The sequence below is a fragment of the Pan paniscus genome, chromosome 2 (genome assembly GCF_029289425.2).
Source record: "Pan paniscus chromosome 2, NHGRI_mPanPan1-v2.0_pri, whole genome shotgun sequence".
Classification (NCBI taxonomy): Eukaryota; Metazoa; Chordata; class Mammalia; order Primates; family Hominidae; genus Pan; species Pan paniscus.
In genome coordinates this window covers 71,269,084-71,283,076 of record NC_085926.1, presented here as the reverse complement: position 1 = coordinate 71,283,076, position 13,993 = coordinate 71,269,084, and the positions used below count along the sequence as shown (strand labels likewise).

At 42.8% G+C, this 13,993-nt stretch overlaps 1 protein-coding gene across 9 annotated transcripts in view; it reads left to right on the top strand.

Annotated features, from left to right (window-relative positions):
- Positions 1-13,993, top strand: part of FOXP1 (forkhead box P1) — a 629,894-nt gene that overhangs the window by 260,322 nt on the left and 355,579 nt on the right. The gene's annotated exons all lie outside the window — the stretch shown is intronic.

Below are 13,993 nucleotides of genomic sequence, written 5' to 3'. Positions count from 1 at the left end.
CAATGCATCTAAAACTGAACTAGTTACACACTCTTCCCCTCCCAAACCTGCTCACTTTCCCGTGTGCTTGGTCTTGGTCCTTATTGCCCTGGGACAGAAGTTATCATATTATATTCTTTTTTTCTTCTCTTATTGCTCATATTCTTGGTTTGTAGGTCTCATTGATTCTGTCTTAGAAACGTCTACCAAAATGAGCCTTTCCTCTCCACCTTCCCAGTTTCTGTGTTGGGATGGTCCTCACTGTCTTTTAATAGGGTCATGGCAGTAGACTGTTCCTTATACTACTTCATTCTAACTTAACCTCAGTCTCAGTTCTTTGTCATCTCCATTGGTTTTCAACCCTGACTATATATTGGTCACTTTGGGAGTTTAAAATGTACCAAGGCCGAGGTGGGCGGATCATGAGGTCAGGAGTTCGAGACCAGCCTGACCAACATGATGAAACCCCATCTCTACTAAAAATACAAAAATTAGCCAGACGTGGTGGTGCATGTCTGTAGTCCCAGCTACTCAGGAGGCTGAGGCAAGAGAATTGCTTGAACTCGGGAGGTGGAGGTTGCAATGAGCCAAGATAACGCCACTGCACTCCAGCCAGGGTGACAGAGCAAGACTCCATCTCAAAAAAAAAAAAAGTACCGAGGTTGGGCCCTGTGCCCAGAAAGGGATTTAATTCATCTGGGGCAAGGGCTCTGGCATCAGCATTTTTAGAAGCTTTCCAGAGTTCTCATGTCCATCTCCAGAGGTAACCGCTGCTGCTGTACTTTGTCAGCATAGTTGGTTTTCTACAAAACACATCCAGTGGTCATTCTGCTGCATCCGCATCTCTGTTTTCCACAGTAAGTCCAGACTTCTAGTTTGGCTTGGGAGACCTTCATAGTTGGATCCTAATTTCTCCAGACTTCTCTGTGGCCACTGCTCCCCCATATAATTCCATGCCGGTCACCAAGAATAGTTTACCCCTCCTGGAGCTCCGAATGCCCCTTGATGACAGTGCACCTTTGCATGTGTGCCTCGCTCCACCTGGCTCCTGTTTTCTGTCCTATAAAAACGAAGCCTACCATCCTTCAAAGGTATTGGCTCCATGAGAAAACCTCTTCTGCTGCCAGTTTGTCACCTATCACAGTAGGTTAAAATGTACCTACACACTGTACTTGTTTCTCTAGACCTGAGCTGTCCCATAGAACTTTCTGCAGTGATGAAAATGTTCTATACCTACACTAGCCACTATGATAGCTGATTGCCACATGTGGCTTTTGACACTGGAAATATGACTGGTGCAATTGAGGAACTGAATTTTTAGTTATATTTAGTTTTAATTTATTTAAACTTAAAAGCCACATGTGGCTAATGACTACTGTTTTTCATAGCCCAGATGTTGATATGAGCTTCTTGAGGGCAGCAGCCTAGTTTTATTCATGTTTTTATTCCATATAGTACAGAATGGTGTTCCCTAAAGTCTGCTAAACAACAGAATGAATGATGTAGGAGTTGTATCAAAAATTTTCATCTTTTGTAGTTTATACACCTCTCTACACATATACAAATAAAAATCCTGCTTATGAGTATAACACATATTCTCACATCTGACACACAGATCTCATTACCCCGTTTTCCAGATGAAGAAAGTGAAGATCAGCAAAGTTAAGTGACGCAGGCAAGTTTATAATCATGAAAAATAACATTGAGGCTGGGCACAGTGGCTCACGCCTGTAATCCCAGCACTTTGGGAGGCCGAGGCAGGCGGATCACAGGTCAGGAGATCAAGACCATCCTGGCTAACATGATGAAACCCTGTCTACTAAAAATACAAAAAAAATTAGCCGGGTGTGGTGGTGCACACCTGTAGTCCCAGCTACTTGGGAGGCTGAGGCAGGAGAGTTACTTGAACCTGGGAGGCAGAGGTTGCAGTGAGAGGAGATCGCACCACTGCACTCCGGCCTGGGCAACAGAGTGAGTCTCCATCTCAAAAAAAAAAAGAAAAAAGAAAGAAAAATAAGATTGAATTATGCCTGCCAGTTACTTTAATTACATTGTGAGCACGAAATTTCTTTTGATATTCTAGTTGTGGGTCTCTGAAAACCTGAACCCCAGAGAAAATGTTCTATAGTCTTATGTGTTATATATAGCCCATGTGGCCATCTCACGTTTCCAGAAGTTGGCTTTTATTCCATGGTCACTTAAATGACACCATTTCTTGAGTCTGGGGCTATCGCTGGCTCATACCAGATTTCTTGTCTTCATTACCAAATCTGCCAAGGGTTAGAGGTCACTGGTTTGTCCCATGACAACTCTTTCTTCCACAGTGTTTTGAAGGCCAACTGCGAAGTTTGATTTTGTCGAAGTGGGAAGCGTGATATCATTAAAGCTGAAGTTAAGCAGACCACAGCCCAAGAGAGGGAATGGCACTAAGGCTCATCTGAGACCTTAATGCAAAATCGTCTTATTATCTGAAAGCGTTTTTTTTTCCTTTTTTTTTTTTTTTTTTTTGGTACAGTCTAAATTAGGACACTGTTAGTAGCGGGAGGGTAATTAGGGGTGCATGGTGAATCTCAATTCTTATTTATAAGAAGTCGACTTGATTAAATTCTTATAGCTTCCTTGCTCATTCTATTTCCTTTGCACTGTATTATGAATAAGATGATTTTACTTCAAGGGAACGGAAGAGTTTTTGTTCAAATTATATCTCAGTCATTCACATAAATATCAGCTGTGATACATTTCTTATATCTTCAGAGGTATGAACAAATACTATGCAGACTTGATCTGCTTGGCCGCGTGTTGCTGAACCATTGTAGTAGGGAGAGGAACTAAGATGGAGAAGAGCTGATTTTATGAAGGAACCAAAGAAGGAAAAATTGTTGCCGTTAACGTTGTTTACTGAAATTCATCAACTTTTACTTTATTCATTCAAGATTTATTAAGTGCCTTTTGTAGACTGGGATACAGCTTAGCAAGAGAAATGATTGATTAAATAGACCATTATAATAAAATGGAGTCATGCCTGTATTAGGACAAGTACTGTGTACAAAGGGAATAGATAACAGGGACATTGATCTAAAGGGAGGTTAGGGAGGACTTCTTGGAGGAAGTGGTATTTGTGCCTGAGTTATGTGGGATGTGTGGGATTTCTTAGGTGAAAGAGGGCAGAGCAATACGGTGGTAGGCTAGATCTGTGCAGCGGCTTAGAGACAAGAGTGTACAGGGTGTGTATGTGAGTGTCTGTCCTTGGTAGAATGGTGGTTCCAGAGCCGCAAAAAAAGTGCAAGCAGAGGACCAAGCAGCGGCTAACATCCAGCACAGCCTTTTGAATACCTCTAGATGCTTCCCCTTGGCCCTCCGGGCCTTAGAAAGCTAAGAAATTGTTCAGCTGGGATGGGATGTGCGTGGGGAAGCATGGAACGTTAAGCATCCATGTCAGTGTTGAGATGCGTCCTAATGTCAAAAATATTAAGGTGTGACTGGGGAAGCTGTCTGGGAATTGATGGAACGTTGTACATTCAAATTTTGCAAGATGAGTTTGTCTTCCCTGTGGGTAGGTTTGAGGAGAGCAAAACCAAAGGCAGGAAAGAGCCTTCACAAGGGAATTGCAGAGTCGTGGGAGGCACCCTTGTGTGGGCCGGCAAGTGTTGGTCAGGGTGAAGGAAAGAGAATGGAGTGGATGTCATTGTTGGATGTGGTGGAGGAGTCAAATGTGCCTCCAGAGTGTTTGGCCCCATTGGCTAGGCGTGTGGTGGTAGCATTCACTGAGGGAAGGCCCAAGGAAGAAGAACCAGATTGGCGGAGAAGAGGGTGCTGAAGAAGGTTGTAGATCATGGAGAGCCGATGTCACAGGCAGACTGCTTGGAAATGGGAACTGTTTGAGAAGAAGGGAGGGTGCACTCTGCCAAATGCAGCCTGTGGATCAAACAAAAGGGACTGAAAACTTAATGACTTTGGCAACAGAGGTTTCAGTGGCATGGTGTGGGCTGCAGGATGTTTAGAAGATGAATAAGTGGAGACAGGGAGTATAGCAGCTCTTTCCAGAAGTTTCTGAAAGGGAGGAGAGAGTAGGGGGCTGTGAGACTGTGAAAAGAATGTTTGTTTCATCACTGAACAGAGATTATAAAGTCACACCAGAATCTTTCTTTTTAGTTTAATTTAAATTTTTTTTTAAAATTTTAGAACTATGAATTCTGAATTCATAGTTAGCATAGTAGTTAGAGGCTTTGGGAATTTAGCATAGAAGTTTCTAGAAGCAGGCAAATGAAAGCACACAGCAGGCTCGATCATATATTTATGACAGAAATCTTTAAGGAGAAGACCCCCAAACAGCAACAAAGATAACCCTTATTGTGGTGGTATGGGGGCTTTTGGTGTAAAGAGAGTCAACCCCACAGAGCTCAAAAAGCTCTGAGGCCATTGTGGGTGTAAGGTGTGCAATGGTTATTTGAAAATGTGTGCGTTTGACAAAGATTTCTATCAAAAAAAAGTTGTGGCAGTAAAGCGGTCAAGTGGTTTTCTAGAAAACTTCAGTTAATGGCAAAATCACGACTTCCAGTACAACTACAGGGAACAGAGTCACTTTGAAATGTTTCTGCCCTCTTTGGGGTACCCTGTAATTCTATTCTGTTTATGAATGTCCTCCTCATCCCTGAATTTGTGTGTGCTTTCCTAATGGAACACATCTTTACGCTCAGTAACCATGTTAATTTACGGTGTATTTTGGTATTCCAAGAAGTGAAAAATGGGGAGTTAATACGACTTCTCTTTGTTTTACTCTGAAGAGGTTTTTACTACCAGGACCTTGACATCTTCCACCTTAGTTTATCTTCAAGTTATCTTTAACTGGAACCATTTTGTCCGTTAGCTCTATTCTAATCACCTCGCAGAATAGTCAGATTTACAAGCAACACATGACAGAGAAAACATAAAAAAATCAGCCAGCTTCTCCTGACATTCAACAGCAGCCCACGTCTAAATAGTGAAAAAGTTTATTTGCTTTTTCTGAAGATGTGCTAAGTGATTTTGCAGTTAGAGTGGTACGGCCTTCTAGCACTTAGGCCTGCATTTATTAAATAAATGTGTTCTCTAACTCAAGTGTTAAGTGTGTATTATGAAACCTCAAAGCCAATTTCGGTGATTGCACTGTGCAAATATTTTTAAAATTATGTAATTAAGTAGGACTTGGCCTGCAAGGTCCACCAAAGTAATTTATTAATTGAATAGTCTGATTTAATTGTATGTTATTTTCGTTTATTCAGGGAAGTGCCTGCATCTCTTGCAGAGATAGGAGCCTCTTGTATGCCTGTCACTGGAGGTACAGAGGTCCTCTCCAAGAAATCTTTAGCACCCAATTAAATATTAACCAAGAAGAGGGGACTTGTTCCTTCTGTCCCTGAAACTCTATTTTCATGCCTGAGTCTGGCGATTTTAAAGGAAAAAGAAGGAAAAAAAAAAAAAAAAAACCTTGCTGGGTAGAATTATTTGTAATTCATTTTGTTTATCACTAAATTATTTAAAAATGACTTACTCTTCTTAATTGTACCAGTGTACAGGGTTATATAAAGTGTGTGTATAAAAAGAAAAGCCCCTTTAATTCAGTGTTAGCTACATCTAACTATGGCTAAAGCCACGCCGTATCTGTTTCCTTAAAATGTCATTTTAAAGGTATTGTGGTTTTGGAGCAGCAGCTGTGACTGAAAAGTATGTAAACTAAGCTGTTCTTGCTCATATCATTTTTATATTCTTATGTCAGACCAGAAGGCTGCTTTAAATTTATTTTTCATTGTGTATTAGTTCTAGAGCCCGGTTTTTTTTCTTCCTCGGGAACATATGTTCTTTGGGACGTGTTATACTCAGACACTTAAGAAAATAACAATTGTGTGGGGGGGGACAGGTACCAAAATAGTTTCTTATTTGAGTATTGTATTTGGGGGGAAGATTAATCAAAAAAAAAATTAACTCTCACAAAGTAGAATTTTGGGGCCTAGCATCTGTGTTTTAGGAAATGAAAGAATTCAGGCATACTGTACTAAGTCACGTGAAAGGCAGTAACTTTTAGAAGCCCAAATTGCTTTCCCAAAAGGAAAATATTTTTTGTTTCTATTAAATATAGTTTATATTGCTACTTCAGAACTTTTTTTTTTTTCCGGTGGGGCCATTTACTTAAATTCTTAGTTAATATTTCTGTATAGAAACGTCTTTGTCTCCAGAGCCCGCCTGTGCGAATTCCCATTTAATATGCGGTTGTGGATAAGTATTTATTCATTCCATGTGGTACTCCACACCTGATCGAGTGACAGCGTGGCGTCATGTCAGCCAGCAAAATGTTTGAGTGACTTTTGAGTAATGGTGGCATAGAAGGTAGAGGGGGTTGAAGGAAATAATAATGGGAATTTTTTTCCTTTCCTATATATTTTAGCATGTATAATGCTTCAACTCTCTGGTGGAAATTTGGAACACAGGATAGTAAAATATTCCTTTTCCTAGAGGGTAGTAAAAGTGGAGTAGAAAGTAGGAGCTGTTAGAATTTCCATGATAAATATAATTTGATTACATATGTTGGGGTGGGTTCCCTCTGAGCTGAGGATTTTACTTTGAGAGTTGTTTCACAATGGTATATTTCTTTCCAGTTTTCAGAAGCAAATTTAGCCTTAAGAATTTGCCCTGGCCAGGCGCAGTGGCTCATGCTTGAAATCCCAGCACTTTGGGAGGCTGAGGTGGGCGGATCACGAGGGTAGGAAATCGAGACCATCCTGGTTAACATGGTAAAACCCCGTTTCTACTAAAATACAAAAAATTAGCTGGGCATGGTGGCAGGCGCCTGTAGTCCCAGCTACTCAAGGAGGCTGAGATAGGAGAATCACTTGAACCTGGGAGGCGAAGGTTGCCGTGAGCTGAGATCGCACCACTGCGCTCCAGCCTGGCGACAGAGCAAGACTCCATCTCAAAAAAAAAAAAAAGAATATGCCCTAAGAAGATTCTGTTGACTTGCCTCATTTGTACAGGCCTACATCCGGGTGCCCCAAGTGAGGGAAGTAATTTGGGGAGGAAGGCAGCTCTCTGGTGGATCCACTGTTGTGCCTTTCCCAGCCCCTCTGTCTCTTGCTGGGCCCCACGTGGGCCCCGGGTAGTGGCATTCTCTAGGGCATTAGCTGGCCCTGGTGGTCCTTGCATCTAGCCTTGGAAAGGGACCTATCAGAGCATCTGGGGTGACGGTCAGAATAGTTCACAGGTACAGCACAGCTGTGGTCATCCCGATGGCCACTAGCTCTAGCTCTGGAGCAGGGCTCTGGGAAACCCTCACCATGCCGTGGAGGAGGCAGGAAAGTCCAGGGTTCTGGTCAAGGGTGTGTTCAGGAGGCTTGGGGGCAAGGGCTGTTTCCCAGCGAGTACACAAGTATTTCAGCATTTTAGCACCTTGTTCAGGCGACCCGTCTGTAGCAATTAAACACCATCCCTGAGTACCCCACCTTGTACCAGTGACGAGCCTGGATCTGGAGAAGAGAAGGGGCTTCCCAAATCCTAGATGAGATACCGGTGGGTCCAGGAGCAGAGTCGCCCTCTCTTGCCTCCTAATGAAATGATCTCTCCACTTCACTTTGCTGCCTCTTAACGAAAGTGTGGAAATGTCTCCTTTTCCACTTACTTTAAACCAGAGTTGGTTAAAAGAATTTTCCTATGAACAAAACTAAGAGGCAAATAGAAGATACCTGGGGCCTGGAAGTGAAGGACTTCATAGGAGAAAGTAAAGCTTGTTCAAGTCCAGCTTCAGATGCAATGGGCTGGCACAGTCTGTGGGACATTCATGACTTCTCCTTCTGTTCTCTGGCCTCTTTGCTGTTCACAGGATCCTCCTCTTAAATCTCCTCTTAACATGACTGATGTTCCCAGGGGCCATATTCTGTAGCCATTGATTTTCTCTATGAATTGGGAGTCACAGGCTTGAGTTCCTGCTTTCGTCCCCACCACCTGTGTGACCTTGGTCACGCAGAGTCCCCTCCCAGAGGAGTGGCTTGCCTGGACCTCTCAGAGGCACATTTTAGCTCTAAAATATTTGCTGTTCTCTCTCATTCAAGATTTTCCCCATCCATGCCTTATTCCTTCCACTTAGTAGTCTGGGTCACGCAACTGAGGCAGAAAAAAAGTCTGAATTTTGATGAAGAGATTGTCACAGTTTATCCCAAATCTGTTCTCAGGAGACATCCTTGTCTTTTTTTTTATTGGCAAAACTTGGTCAGGGAATTTCTGCTTAAATGAACCTACCGCTTCCCATTTTGAATCAGGCTTGTGCTTGCTATCATTATTAATAGGAGTATTAATTTCTGTTGCTGATAAAGCGCCCTGGTGTGGCTGGAAAGTGGTTCTGTGCCTTTTCCCCACCCAAGTGAAGAAGGACATGAAAGGTTGTATGGTGTGGAAAGTGCCTTAGCAATTAAATAAAAGGCTGGTTCATATAAAGGGGCTTGTTTCTATATGGAAAACATGAGCTTTTTCTTTTCTTTTTCTTTCTTTTTCTTTTCTTTTTTTTTTTTTTACATGGACCAGGTGTGGATTAGTTCACTGAACCTTTTACCCAGCCTTATTCCCGCTTGTAATTCTTCTGAGGCATAGTTCAGCCAAGTCAAAGAAACATGTTATTAAAGGTGAGCTGAAAGGCATTTAAAAAATAAACAAACTGTTTAAGATCCTAAATCAGTAACAGAATCTATATGCACAGACTTGAAAAGTACAAGAAAATGTGTTTCAATGCCTTTTGGTTCCAGGCTGGATTCTCCTCCCGCCTTCTTTGAACATCTCCCCAAAGTCTTTTTTGGTAGTTGGTGGGACAGGCAGCCCCAAGGCTAACCTTGGCTTGTAGCTTTTTTGTAGCTAATGACTTGCCTCCACTGAGGTAGGTGAGACCCCAATCTTACACCTACAATTCTCCAACTACTATTGAGGGGAAAAAATAAGTACTTTGATTTTATTTTAGCACTATGTTCTTAAGAAGTTTAAAATCTGATATACATTCTCTTTTATTTTTCCAGCCTGTAGCATGGCAGACAGCCAGATATATATACATATTTTTTTTTTTAGACAGAGTCTTGCTCTGTCACCAGGCTGGAGTGCAGTGGCATTGTCTTGGCTCACTGCAATCTCCACCTCCCAGGTTCAAGTGATTCTCCTGCCTCAGCCTCCCGAGTAGCTGGGATTACAGGCTCGCGCCACCACACCCAGCTAATTTTTGTACTTTTAGTAGAGATGGGTTTCACCATGATGGCCAGGATGGTCTCAATCTCCTGACCTCGAGATCCGCCCACCTCAGCCTCCTAAAGTTCTGGGATTACAGGCATGTGCCACCATGCCTGGCCAGCCAGCTATTTTTAAGAACTTGTAGAGATGGTAGAAATGAGGTGTAGGATGTTTTAGATTTATTTAAGTTATATCATCCCTGATCATAATAACGGCGGCCATCATTTCTTTGAGCATTCATTTTGTGCCATACACTATTCTAAGTACTTATTCATGTCAATGCATTTATTCTACAAAAGCAAATAATGCACTGTAATGAAGCCCATTTTATGGATGAGAACACTGACGGACAGAGAGCGTAGGTAACTTGCCTAAGCTCACAAGGTCAGTCAGCACCAGAGCTAATTTGAACTTGGGCACTTGAATCCATGCTTGTAAATTCTGAACTATTCTAGTCTAAAGTATACTGTGTATAGTACTATATTCTGTAATACTTAGTTTTAGGTGAGGCAGCCCAAGGATGCATTAAGAAATACAGATACTCGACCGGGCACGGTGGCTCATGCCTGTAATCCTAGCACTTTGGGAGGCCAGTGCGAGACTCTGTCTCAAAAAAAAAAAGAAAAAGAAATGCAGATACTCGTTCTGTACAACCTCAGCCTTGCCTTTATAAAAATTCTTTCCTAACTTTCAAAACTTGTTTGTTTTTGTTGTTTTTGATAGCCTGTTTTCAGCCAATGAATAGGTAGATATCAATCACTTGCAGCCTGTTGTACTGCTTTTTAAAGAATTATCTTGGCCGGGCGTGGTGGCTCACGCCTGTAATCCCAGCACTTTGGGAGGCAGAGGCGGGCGGATCATGAGGTCAGGAGATCGAGACCATCCTGGCTAACACAGTGAAACCCCGTCTCTACTAAAAATACCAAAAATTAGCTGGGCGTGGTGGCGGGCGCCTGTAGTCCCAGCTACTCGGGAGGCTGAGGCAGGAGAATGGCATGAATCCGGGAGGCGGAGCTTGCAGTGAGCCGAGATTGCGCCACTGCACTCCAGCCTGGGCGGCACAGCGAGACTCCATCTCAAAAAAAAAAAAAAAGAATTATCTTTAAGTTTCATTGTGATTGTGCAATTGTACAAAGACATTCCCTTATTTTGTTATTTTTGAGATAGGGTTTCACTCTGTCACCCAGGCTGGAGTGCAGTGGCACGATCTCAGCTCACTGCAACCTCTTCCTCCCTGGTTCAAACAATTCTTCCACCTCAGCCTCCTGAGTACCTGGAACTACAGGCAAGCACCACCATGCCCAGCTAATTTTTTTTTGTATTTTTTGGTAGAGGTAAGGTTTCACCATGTTGGCCAGGCTGGCCTCGAACTCCTGACCTCAAGTGTGATCACCCGCCTTGGCCTCCCAGAGTGCTGGGTTTATAGGCATGAGCCACCGTGCCTGGCCTATTCCCCCATTATTAAACAGTGTCTCACTTTATTGCCCAGGCTATTGTGTGGCAGCACCATGCTAGCTCACTGTAGCCTTGAATTCCTGGGCTCAAGCAATCCTCCTGCCTCACCCTCCTGAATAGCTGGCATTGCAGGTGTGAGCCACTGAGCCTAGCTTATTCTCTCATTTTTAAAGTAATTTCAAATAGCAGAAGCAGGGAAGGAGAGGCATTTTAGGAGTTCATCTTTCTGGTCCACCTTTAATGAAGTAAGCAGCTCCTTCCAAGGGGAGCTTGAAGCCTGAATTCTTCGTAGTGAACACAGTACTCTTTTCAGAAACTTATACTTAGCTTAAAAAAATTATCTATACCTCCACCCTGCTGCCTTATATGATAGAAAAGGAGATGAGTTCAGCAACAGCTTCCTCTAGCACACTTGATTACCTTTCTTTCGCTGAAGTCCATATGCTGAGCTTGTTGAACTCATCTGCCTTGTTCAGCCATTCTTGTTTTAAGAGTGTTAACTTTCTTTTTGGGAAAGAAGCAGCATATGCGTACACCCTTGCCAGGCTTCCATTAAGTGTCCCTTCACCTTTAGCAAGCCCTTGGTGGACTCAGGGGAGCTTTATAGTTATTATTAACATAACAGCCTATAAGTTGGGCTTCTTTCTAGTGAAGGAGCCAAGAGGGAGGGCCCCGCCTGGTTTTAAATTACGTAGGCTTTTCTAAATGTGTTTCTAATGGGAGCTAGAGAGGTGGTGAGCTTTGGGGAAGCCTCGCCTTGGGTCATAGTTGAGTGTAGAAGGGAGCTGGGATCTGCAGATATCAGGGAATTTAGGAAGAGAGGCATGGGAAAGGAAATGGGATGAAAAGGTGCCAGGAAAAGTTGCCTCATCATTTCCCACTTTGGTGGTGGCCAAAAGGTAAGTTTCTACTTTGAGATCACTCTCAGGCCCTGTGGGCACAGAGCTGCCAAGTTTCTCAGTTTAAGGACTAATAAAGTCGGGATGTGGGTAATTCTGGGAGACTGGGTAATTTGAAGGGAAGGATTGTTGGAGGTCTTTCCAGCTATACTGACAGTGTACATGGGTTCATTCTTGAGATGAGCGTGTCCATAATAAAATCTAGCTGTAGAGCCATTCAAGGACTTCTCTGTGTGCACCAGCATGCTAGCCATTTTACGTACAACAGTAGGAACAGAGTAGCTGGAGTAAGATACAGGAATGTTTTTGTTCCACTCATACACTGATTAGCGTTATTCACTCATTCTGTATTTACTGAACACCTACCCTGCGTAGCCGCTGCTCTGTACTGGGATACAGCAAGCAAGAGGCCTGCACAGTGGCTCATGCCTGTAATCCCAGCACTTTGGGAGGCAAAGGCAGGATGATCACTTGAACCCAGGAATTCGACACCAGCCTGGGCAACATAGTGAGACCTTGTCCCTACAAAAAATTGAAAAAACTAGCGAGGCATGGTGGCACGTGCCTCTAGACCCAGCTACTCAGGAGGCTGAGGTGGGAGAATCGCTTGAGTCTAGTAGTTAGTTCCAGGCTGCAGTGAGTCATGATCGTGCCACTGCACTGCACTCCAGCTTGGGCAACAGAGTGAGACCATGTCTCAAAAACAAAAAACAAACAAACAAAAAAAAGTGGGAGGGGGATGCAAATCAGATAAAATCCCTGCCTTCATGAAGTATATGTTCTGATATTTTTGTCATAAACTGAAATTAATACGACTTATCTGTTGCCTAAACTTTTGCCCAGAACAACCAAACAGAATCAGTTCAGCTGCAGTGGGAACCGCCAAGAGCCAGATGTGGCCATGAGAGGAATATCTTTGAGAGCCTGTCATCTGGCTCCAGCTGTGTTAACCTAGGCCTGGTAGGCAGCCATGAGTTGTGTCTGCCAACTGGTGGCCAGACACTAGTGCAGGCTTAAACAATTAGCAGAATTCCTCATCCGGTGGCTGGATTCACTGTGTGTGTCCTACAGACGATCGCTGCTGTCCAAACCAGGGGACTCTGGGCAGAAACGCCCAGAAGAGAACCAAAAGTTAGCCCCTTGAGAAACCAGTCAAAGTCTCATCCCGGAACATGGAGAGGGAGGCAGGAATCGGGGAAGACCAGCAACAGTGAGAAAACAGAAGTAAACCAGACGTGGCCCTCTGCCTGGCAGACCTTAATTCTGACTGAGAACTCTTGCCTGATAGAGAACGTCTGCCTCCAGCATGCCCCTGCAGAAAAGCAAAGAGTAGAGTTTGCCTGTGAAGAAATTTTTTTTCAGTTATTATTTTTTACATTGTTGCCCTTTGGTGAGAATCATTTATGATGCTTTATTGGTTTTACCCAAACTGAGATTTCCATAAAAAGTATTCATTCCCACCTTTTGGAAGCAATTAAATCCCCACAAACAGGCTATAACTTTCAAATGTCTGTTATATCTGCCTTCAAAAATAAGTATATAAGTAAATAAAATGCTTCAGCCTGCCTGCATGTGGAAGATTTTTTATAAACTGTAGAGTTGCTGGTTTAATGTACCAGGCAAGTCCTGCTAGCACACGGGAAAATAATAGATTCTGATCATCCATTGTCCAGCATGTTTCTAATACCACAGTAGTTGCTCAGTAAATGTTTGTAGACTGAGCTGAATAAGGAAAAATTCCAGTGAATGTGCTGACTTGCAAGAATGGTAATTAAAAATTAGTGCAGTCATTTCAAGTCATAAGTTGGGGAAACAACCCACCATTTAGTGCCCCCCAAAAGTAAAAGTTCTAATTGGAATAAGCTTAGGATTTTTTCTTTTATGTCCACATCTAAAGTCTGGTGATAACAGAAAGCACAAGATGGCAGAGATTAAGGTTTTCAGGGAGACTTCGCTTGAGGCTGAACAGATATGTCCATGTGAGAACATCTTTATCATGGTGAGGTTCTTGGTGGTATTTCAAAGAAGTCCCACTCTGAACAGATAACAACGACAACAAAATCATTGAAGTGGGGAAAATTCAAAAGATGCTAGTTTATGTGTCAAAATCAACTTTTGCATTCTAACTGCATTGTGTAAATTTGCTGTGCAGGAAACATAAGTGAAGCCATTTGGTTTTGTGGCATTGGTGTGGGTTGGCTCAGGGGGTGGGGATAAGGTTGAGGCATTGATATAGTAAGAGGAGAGCCAGATGGTTGTATTACACATCTTTTGTGTTCTTGTTTGCTTCTTAAAGCAGTTGCAGAATTTTGCCCTTGGCGATATTTTCTTCGTGCCTGTGTGTTCTGCTATGAATTTACTTTTGTCAGAGTACTTTGAAAGAAAAGCCTTGCTCAGAAAAAAAAAAAAAAATTACGTTATAAACT